Source organism: Brienomyrus brachyistius, chromosome 12 (genome assembly GCF_023856365.1).
Source record: "Brienomyrus brachyistius isolate T26 chromosome 12, BBRACH_0.4, whole genome shotgun sequence".
Lineage (NCBI taxonomy): Eukaryota > Metazoa > Chordata > Actinopteri > Osteoglossiformes > Mormyridae > Brienomyrus > Brienomyrus brachyistius.
The window spans coordinates 21137818-21147878 of NC_064544.1; positions in this window are offsets into that span (position 1 = coordinate 21137818).

Below are 10061 nucleotides of genomic sequence, written 5' to 3' on the forward strand. Positions count from 1 at the left end.
TTGTGTCTGTCTGTGTGTGTTTGTTGGTATGTGTGTTTGTGTGTATGTGTCTGTGAGCGGGGATACAATGTCCCCATAATGTGATAAATATCCGTTTTTTTTCCCTTATGGGGACCGGTTTCCTGGTCCCCATAAGGTAAAACTCTATTTCATAAAAATCAGTGACTGCTATGAAAAAACTAAAAAAGCAAAAACTCTTGTATTTTGCTTGGTTACTTATGGTTATGGTTAAGGCAGGGTGGGGGTTAAGGATAGTTAGCGTTAGCATTTTTCCCATAGAACTGAATGAGCGGGCCCCATAAGGATAGGTATACCCTACATGTGCGTGTTTGTGTGTGTGTGTGTATTTGTGTGTATATGTGTGTGTGTTTGTGTGTGTGTGTGTTTCTGCGTGTGTGTTTGTGCGCGTGTTTGTGCGTGTGTGTTTGTGCGCGTGTTTGTGCGTGTGTGTGTGTTTGTGTGTGTGTTTGTTTGTGTGTGTGTTTGTGTGTGTGTTTGTTTGTGTGTGTGTGTGTGTGTGTGCGCTCGCGCCTTTGAGTTCCCAATATGGTGAATATTATCCTCCTTACTGTTTGAAATCTCTGTAGCTGTAGAAACGCGGTGCATTGAGAGAGCGGCGCCTCATTATTCTGCAGGCTGCCTGGACAGCTAAGCCCCACACTCACAGAGCCGTGGGATGGCTAGCTGCTCAGCCTCTGAACGTTAGCAGAAAGCTAATTAGCCAGCAGCTGTTACATAGGAGTCTGATTACACAATCGAAAGATTAGCTGTTCATTTGAGATTCATGGGCACAAAGCCTCATTTCATAATAAGCCTAACATCTGCCGTAATTTCACAGTGGCACCACGGGACACTCTCTGCACGCTTTTCTGACATCTCTGCTATCTCCAGTGCAGTCTGAAAGCATTCTCTTTTTGTGTTCCCATGATTAAACACTGAAGACCAGTTTTACAGCACAAGACTCTCGGATAGATACTGATGGTTTCATATATGGACGTTCAGCTACTAGCCTCACAATGATCTCTGTTTTGTACATTACTACTCCACGGGTGACGGTAGCTCTCAGAGCCTTATTGTACCAGTCCATGGCTAAACATTGTTAATGTCTGCAAAATAATTTATTTTGTGTTTGACTATTATCTGCATCTGGCAATCAGTCCAAGTCAGACTTTATATTAATGCACCATTGAAATTAATGGAAAGTACTGCTGTATGCCAAAAGTAAACATTAATCTCTTGCAAATGGCAGCTCTCACATTGTTCTCGTTTGTGTTGTTTAGCAGTAAATTCCTTGTACATCTCCAACAAGGAGCTTTTTCTTCCAAGGCTTTGAGAAACTCGTGACGACCGTGGGGTCACATGCCACGCAGAATGTGTCCCGAACGGGGCACCGGCCTCGAGAGCAAGGAACGGCCTTCTGTGCTGGACAGGCAAGCAGCTAAGAAGCGTGCCATTTTGCGGAGGGTTACATCCATGTCAATGAACAGGCTGGCATTGTAATCGATAGGCCAGCATCATAATCGGGGTCTGTTTGTCTCCCACAGGCCACCGTAAATCATGCCTGGTCTTCTGCTGCCTTGAAGCGGCCCTCAGACATAAACCCAGTCACTGTTGCTGGATTAATCGGCACGTAGCAGGCGAGCACAGTGCCGGCACTCGCGGTCCGCTGTGCAGCACCGCCAAGGTCGCCCGTCTCACGCCCTTCCTGGATCACTGCTCCCCCCACGGCTTGAGGACGTGGGTATCAACGGGGAGGTGAGATTCAGGGTGGTGGTGACCCCCTACATCGATCCTACTGCCTGTGGTCTGCAGGGCTACGGCCTGATCACCAGTGCTCCACAGACGTGCTTTAGCGATAATGGAGGCGAGGACGGTAGACAGAAGCAAAGCAGAACATCCAGGTTATCTTTCAGACAAAGTCATCGTGTTTCTTGCCAGGCTTGGCACAGCACCAAGCATGTTATGCAGAGATGCTGCCATGCTGATATTGAGAGGTATGGACTCTAGATTGCTAATGGACAATTACGGGTGAATATTCGATTTAAAAGCCATTTACTAATATGTGTGCTGTCCCTGAAGAGTGGCCCACCCATGCACTCATCCATCCATCTTCATTCCTGGTCAGGGTCATAGGGAAAAGTGCTAGCATTTCATGCATCGTTTCTTGACCAGTTTACTTTACAAACTGGTCTATCTGATAAAATACACAACAGTGTATTTAGCTTAAATTTACAAATTCGATCACTAGCTTTTTTATCAGTATTTACTATTTTATAGTACTATTTAACAGTATTTTATAGTACGCAGGGAATGATGACACAACAGGGAGGTAAGGAAAGCTATTCTGAGATGCTGTGAGTTGGTGAGCTGTATTTTTCGCCATTCTGCTGCGTAACATGTGTGGACGCCAATGCCGAGGCGATCAGTCTTTCCTTCACGTGGACATTCACGTGCGCCGAAGACATCTGCAGATTTAATGCCTTGCCTCAGCAGCTGGTTGGGCACCAAAAATGCAGACGTGACTTCCCGCCGAAGCCCGGGGCCCGGTCCAGTTCAATCGGAACTCTGTACGCCATGACAGATGCTTGCTATCGCATGTCACACCTTGCCTGGCGAAAACAGACGAGGGGGGCAGATGTGCCAGTGGCGGGGATAGTGGCGCATTCTGTGTATGCTGTGTAATGTTTCACAGCGAGATTCCTGGGGGGGCTGGATATGCTGGTATGCTTCAGCCACCTGTCCCCTGCTTCATGATGACCCCAACGCCCTACACTAGATGTCGCTCACTGTAAAACAACCTTTGTAAGGCGTTTGATGTTGTCTGCCTATCACGTTGATTTCTCCATAGAATCCATAAGACACATCCAGCAGCTAAAGAGTAAGAAATAAGCGAAAGTTAAAACTGAAGACCGTAAGCCGAGGCCTGCTGGAGCAGAAGAGCGATGTCACATGAGGGGCTGCAGAGTGAAGCAGCTGTACTCAACCCAGCCTGTCCCTCCAGAACCAAGGTATCAAGTGTTCGTCAGTTATGTTTGTCACTCATCGTATTTGCTGTTCCAAGCATAGGGCATGACATGATAGGAAGGATACAGTTCAGATACAGATATCAAAGGCTCTGTTCAGGTGGGCCAAAGTGAATGAGCAGGAACTGAGCCTAAGCTTGGATACAGAGCATGAAAGGAGCTTTGGAGACACACTGAGAGACAGAGCGGTTAAAACTTAACCCTACATCATGGGTCTCCCCAGACCCCATTCCATTGATCTTCTTCAGAACTATATCCGCTGATTCCTTCCCTCTGCCTCCTACCTCTGAAGACCCTTCCCTCAGCCTGGCCGGCCAGATAAGTGAACAATAGCCATTATTCCACCGTCTTTACCTCTGAACACCACCTGGAACTGAGCTCTGCAGCTTGTTTGAAGGGGGCTATAGATCAGAGGTCAGTCCAGAGTAATCACAGCTGACACCAGTGTAAGTTTTGACCATCAACGCTATACGATCATTCATTTCTATGTTTTATATCAGCATGTTTTAACTTCATTTGAATACACTACACATTTTGAGCTGTGAATGCTGACGAACGGCAGATACACTAAAAACTCATTGTTAATTGGTAAATATCAACTTGAGGTATAGAGAGATATCTGACTGGCATCCACTCCTCTTATAAAATGGATAGATCCAGTTGCCAGATGCCTATTGACTCAACCAGGTGCAAAGCACCGATAACATTCTCCCGAAACAGCAGTAGCCATGCATGCATCGTTATATATATAGCATGGTGGTGCAGTGGTTAGCACTGTCACCTCACACCTCTGGGACCCGGGTTTGAGTCTGGGACCCGGGTTTGAGTCTGGGTTACATGTGTGTGGAGTTTGCATGTTCTCCCCATGTCATCGTGGGGTTTCCTCCAGGTACTCTGGTTTCCCCCCACAGTCCAAAAACATGCTGAGGCTAATTGGAGTTCCTAAATTGCCCGTAGGTGTGCATGTGTGAGTGAATGGTGTGTGAGGGTGCCCTGCTATGGGCTGGCTCCCCATCCTGGGTTGTTCCCTGCCTCGTATATATCCATCCATCCATCCATCCATTATCTTCTGCTAAATCCGAGGTCGGGTCGCAGGGGCAGCAGTCTCAACAGGGAAACCCAGACTTCCCTCTCCCCGGCCACTTCATCTAGCTCCTCTGGGGGAATTCCGAGGCGTTCCCAGGCCAGCCGAGAGACATAGTCCCTCCAGCGTGTCCTGGATCTTCCCTGGGGCCTTCCCCCAGTGGGACATGCCCGGAATACCTCGCCAGGGAGGCGTCCAGGAGGCATCCTAATCAGATGCCCGAGCCCACCTCATCTGGCTCCTCTCAATGCGGAGGAGCAGCGGCTCTACTCTGAGTCCCTCCCGAATGACTGAGCTCCTCACCCTATCTCTAAGGGAGAGCCCAGTCAACCTGCAGAGAAAACTCATTTCGGCCACTCGCGATCTCGTTCTTTTGGTCACTACCCATAGCTCATGACCATAGGTGAGGGTAGGAACGTAGATCGACTGGTAAATCGAGAGCTTTGCCTTTTGGCTCAGCTCTTTCTTCACCATGACAGACTGATGCAGCGCCCGCATGACTGCTGACGCCGCACTGATCCGCCTGTCGATCTCCCGCTCCATCCTTCCCTCACTTGTGAACAAGACCCCGAGATACTTAAACTCCTCCACTTGGGGGAGGACCCCCTCCCCGACCCAGAGAGAGCACTCCACCCTTTTCCGGCTGAGGACCATGGTCTCGGATTTGGAGGTGCTGATTTTCATCCCAGCCGCTTCACACTCGGCTGCGAACTGCTCTAGTGAAAGCCGAAGGTCACGGTCCGATGAGGCCAACAGAACCACATCATCTGAAAAAAGCAGAGACCTAATCCTGAGGTCACCAAACCGGACACCCTCAACGCCCTGGCTGCTCCTAGAAATTCTGTCCATTAAAGTTATGAACAGAATCGTTGACAAAGTGCAGCCCTGGCAGAGTCCAACCCTCACCAGGAACGAGTCTGTCGACTTACTGCCGACAATGCGAACCAAGCTCTGGCACCGGTTGTACAAGGACCGAACAGCCCTTATAAGGCAGCCCAGCACCCCATACTGCCGGAGCACTCCCCACAGGACTCCCCGAGGAACGCGGTCGAATGCCTTCACCAAGTCCACAAAACACATGTAAACTGGTTGGGAAAACTCCCACGCACCCTCCAGGACCCTGCTGAGAGTATAGAGCTGGTCCACTGTTCCACGGCCAGGGCGAAAACCACACTGCTCCTCCTGAATCCGAAGTTCGACTATCCGACGGACCCTCCTCTCCAGGACCCCCGAATAGACCTTTCCAGGGAGGCTGAGTAGTGTGATCCCCCTATAGTTGGAACATACCCTCCGGTCCCCCTTCTTGAAGAGGGGGACCGCCACGCTGGTCTGCCAATCCAGAGGCACCACCCCCGATGTCCACGCAATGCCGCAGATGCGTGTTAACCAAGACAGCCCCGCAACATCCAGAGCCTTGAGGAACTCCGGGCGGATCTCATCCACCCCCGGGGCCCGGCCACCGAGGAGCTTTTTAACCACCTCAGCAACCTCTGTCCCAGAGATAGGTGAGTCCGCCCCCAAGTCCTCAGACTCTGCTTCCTCATTGGAAGGCGTGTCGGTGGCATTGAGGAGGTCTTCGAAGTATTCCTTCCACCGACCCACAACGTCCCGAGTTGAGGTCAGCAGCGCACCATCCTCACTATAAACAGTGTTGATGCTGCACCGCTTTCCTGCCCTGAGACACCGGATGGTGGACCAGAATCTCCTCAAAGCCGTCCGGAAGTTGTTCTCCATGGCCTCGCCAAACTCCTCCCATACCCAAGTTTTTGCCTCAGTGACCGCCGAAACCGCGTTCCTCTTAGTCTGCCGGTACCTATCAGCTGCCTCCGGAGTCCCACAGGCCAAAAAGGCCCGACAGGACTCCTTCTTCAGCTTGACAGCATCTTTCACCGCCGGTGTCCACCAGCGGGTTCGGGGATTGCCGCCCGACAGGCACCGGCCACCTTACAGCCACAGCTCCGGTTAGCCGCCTCCACAATGGAGGCACAGAACATGGCCCATTTGGACTCAATGTCCCCCGCCTCCCCCGGGATATGGGAGAAGTTCTGCCGGAGGTAGGAGTTGAAATTCTACCTGACAGGGGATTCCGCCAGATGTTCCCAGCAGACCCTCACTATACGCTTGGGTCTACCAGGTCTGACCGGCTTCCTCCCTCACCAGCGGAGCCAACCCACCACCAGGTGGTGATCAGTTGACAGCTCCGCCCTTCTCCTTACCCGAGTGTCCAATACATGCGTCCGCAAGTCCAATGACACGACCACAAAGTCGATCATCAAACTGCGGCCTAGGGTGTCCTGGTGCCAAGTACACATATGGACACCCTTATGCTTGAACATGGTGTTCATTATGGATAATCCGTGACGAGCACAGAAGTCCAATAACAAAACACCACTCGAGATCAGATCGGGGGGGGGCGTTCCTCCCAATCACGCCCCTCCAGGTTTCACTGTCATTGCCCACGTGAGCATTGAAGTCCCCCAGTAGAACAAGAGAGTCCCCGGGAGGAGCGCTCTCCAACACCCCTTCCAAGAACTCCAAAAAGGGTGGGTATTCTGAACTGCTGTTTGGTTCATAAGCACAAACAACAGTCAGGACCCATCCCCCCACCCGAAGGCAAAGGGAGGCTACCATTTCGTCCACCGCGGTAAACCCCAATGTACAGGCGCCCAGCCAAGGGGCAATAAATATGACCACACCTGCTCGGCGCCTCTCCCTGTGAGCAACTCCAGAGTGGAAAAGGGTTCAACCCTCTTCGAGGAGACTGGTTCCAGAGCGTGTGTCGTGTGTCGAGGTGAGTCCGACTACATCTAGTCGGAACCTCACAGCCTCGCACACCAGCTCAGGCTCCTTCGCCACCAGAGAGGTCACATTCCATGTCCCTAGAGCTAGCTTCTGCATCCGAGGATCAGACCGCCAAGGTCCCCACCTTCGGCTACTGCCCAACTCACACTGCACCCAACCCCTTTGGCCCCTTCTACAGGTGGTGAGCCCATTGGAGGGGGGACCCACGTGCTTTCTTCGGGCTGTGCCCGACCGGGCCCCATGGGTGTAGGCCTGGCCACCAGGCACTCGCCATCAAGCCCCACCCCCAGGCCTGGCTCCAGGAGGGGGAATATATATATATATATATATATATATATATATAAAAAAAACAGGTCCGAAAATGCTTTGATTGTTAGATTATTCAGCAACCTAGGTCTCGTTGAGTAACAACATTCAAGTTTTTTGTATGTTTATTTCAGAAAACAAAAAACAAAGCACTGATGATAGTAGCTAACTTCTGTTGCGCTAAGTTAGCAATAATATTTCTGCACTTATGTTCATCCATCCATCCATTTTACAAACCTACTGGGTCGCGGGGGGTCCGGAGCCTATCCTGGAAGCAATGGGCAGAAGGCAGGGAACAACCCAGGATGGGGGGCCAGCCCATTGTAGCACTTATGCTCATTGTTTTGTATTTTACTGGGAGTTTACTTGATTTCATAAAATATGGAAGGCTGAGCTGTTGCGGGAAGAGCTGAGAAATCTGTGAGCCACGTGAAAGTCACCTCGGCCCCCAACGAGGGCCATGTCACCTCTCCAATTGACACCTGCCTCTTCCCGCATCCAGCCGCATCTCGCCAGGCGAAGAGACCCACCGTCCTGACAAGAGCAGAACGCTGTCAGTTGCCCTCATCTTCCCTGAGAACGTGAAGTAATCGTGGACTGCCGCCGAATCGGAGATGACAGAACAGGCAAATAGGAAAATTTCAGGGGGGGCTGGAAGAGAGGGCTGGCTCTATGAAGGACTGTATGGGAAGCGCCATCTGCTCAGTCAGTAAGAAGCCTTAACATGCTCCTTATTGTGTGCTGCTGAAGGTTGGATTAAACCAGTCCAGCCCAGCAGAGAGTCAGTCAGCCTGCTATTCCTCAGATTTGGAGTATAGGGTTTCTCCCCGGGCACCAAACATCCACAAGGAATTCCAGACTCTCTAATTACTTGGCTGGGGTTTCCTGGGGTGTGACAGCAGACAGATGGAAGTCCCCTAGCACACAGAGCCTGATCCTCAGTTCCCTCTCTCTCTCTCTCTCTCTCGCCCACCCCCATCGATGTGCCAACCACACGAGTAAAAGCCACCTGCTCGTGGGAGACGTGCAGCCAGGGAGAAAGTGCCCCGCCTCCCACGTGCTGCCCGACTGGCCGAGCCACCTGTCAGTCAGGGTTCACGTCACCATTTGGGGACAGGATGAGCCCGTTAACTGTCTGCGCAATGAAGCAACAGCTGAGGACATAATTGCACTATTGAACTGTGATTTTAACAAATCACTGAAAATTAATCCTGGCCATATGACCCTTGCCGTCTGGGTCTACATCCACGATGGAGATTCGCCAGCTGCCATGAAAATATACTTTTAACAGATACTCTTATTGTCTAAGGGAGGCCTTACAGATGGTTTAATTTAGTGTGACAGCTAAAATCAGTTTCAAATAAATGCGATATAAATCAAATCAATTTTTCACCAAAACGCTCTACTTTCACCCTTCAGTTCAAACTTTTTAAAATCTCTGCGCCATCTGTTTTGACTCAGCAGCATTTTCAGACGTCCATAAATTTATATTAGACTCTCTTTCCCTCTTGACTTCTCTGTTTTGTAGCCACATGGCTGGAGGCAATGATAAAATCCCCTTTTGGGCTTCCCAGCTGTTAATGCGATGGCAAACACGCGCCGTTCGTGCTGCCTCACACCCCATCCGCACAGCACCGGGGGCTTATGGGAACCAGCAGTCCTCGGAAATAAAAACTGGGGGTGCGGTCGCCCCGCTGCTGGCAGCACACCTTGCCAGGTTGGCGTGTGGATACAACTGGGAGACAGGAAGCCGGAGTCCCGCTAAGCCCCAAAACAAGGGCTTCATACGGAGGGAAAATCCCATTAAGCACAGTGGGCAGGAGGCCGGGCCGCGGGGTAGGGGGTGCAGATTGTGGCTCAGAACCGAAGGCAGTAACCCCCACGCTCCTCTGGATTATTATGCTAATGAGCGACCCACATGCACTCTCTGCAGTGCTGGGCTTCAGGGTTAATAACGGGGGCCAGGGCGGGCGGCCCTGCGGGCGGGCGAGGGACGAGCTGCAGCTGGCGGGGGGACCGGCCGGCACCTGCCCCCCCCCCCCCCCCCCAGCAGGCTTCAGATGCTGCAGGATTCAGCCGGCGCTCAACAGCCCGACACTAACCCTGACCCTCCACGCGGACACGCCCCCTTTTGGGTGCCTCCGGCAAGCCCCACCTTATGGCTGAGCTGCATTCATGAGAGATTTCTGAGGAACCCCAAAATGGATGTGAATCTGCCTTATGTAACCTGTGGCCTGATTTCACAGATGTGGACACACTGCGTGGTCTTTCTTCTGAACCACTGCCGAGCTGAGTTTCCTGCTTTGCTTCTCTAGTATGCGACCAGGAGAGATGGCTTCCTCTACATCAGTTTTCCCCACACAGTCTTTGGAGATCCCCGTACAGTCTAAGTTTTAGCTCCCTCCAGCCAACTTTCAGCCAATCAGGAACACCGAATGCCTGGTTCAGGCATATTGGGATCTGGGAGAGAGCAAAAATGTGGACTGTCTAGGGGCCCCGAGAACTGGGTGGGATAACACTGGTCTACATCAGCTGTACACCTGCTCCTTACAGGTGAAGACCTGATTTATATATATACATAAATGCATTTCAATTATCCATCCATCCATCCATCCATCTTCTGACCACTTATCCTGGTCAGGGTCACTGAGGGTCTATTCCAGGCAGCACAAGGCACAAGGCTGGGCATATCGTTTTAATATTGCTTTAAATTCTACTCTGTCTTTCTCGTAACCCTATTAATCAGGCCTTCTGCTGCCCTGCTGAAATACTCAACCAGCTGTGCCTGGGATTATGGTCTGGGATCTAGTGTGAGTTACTTCATTTTTTTACATCCATCTTCCACA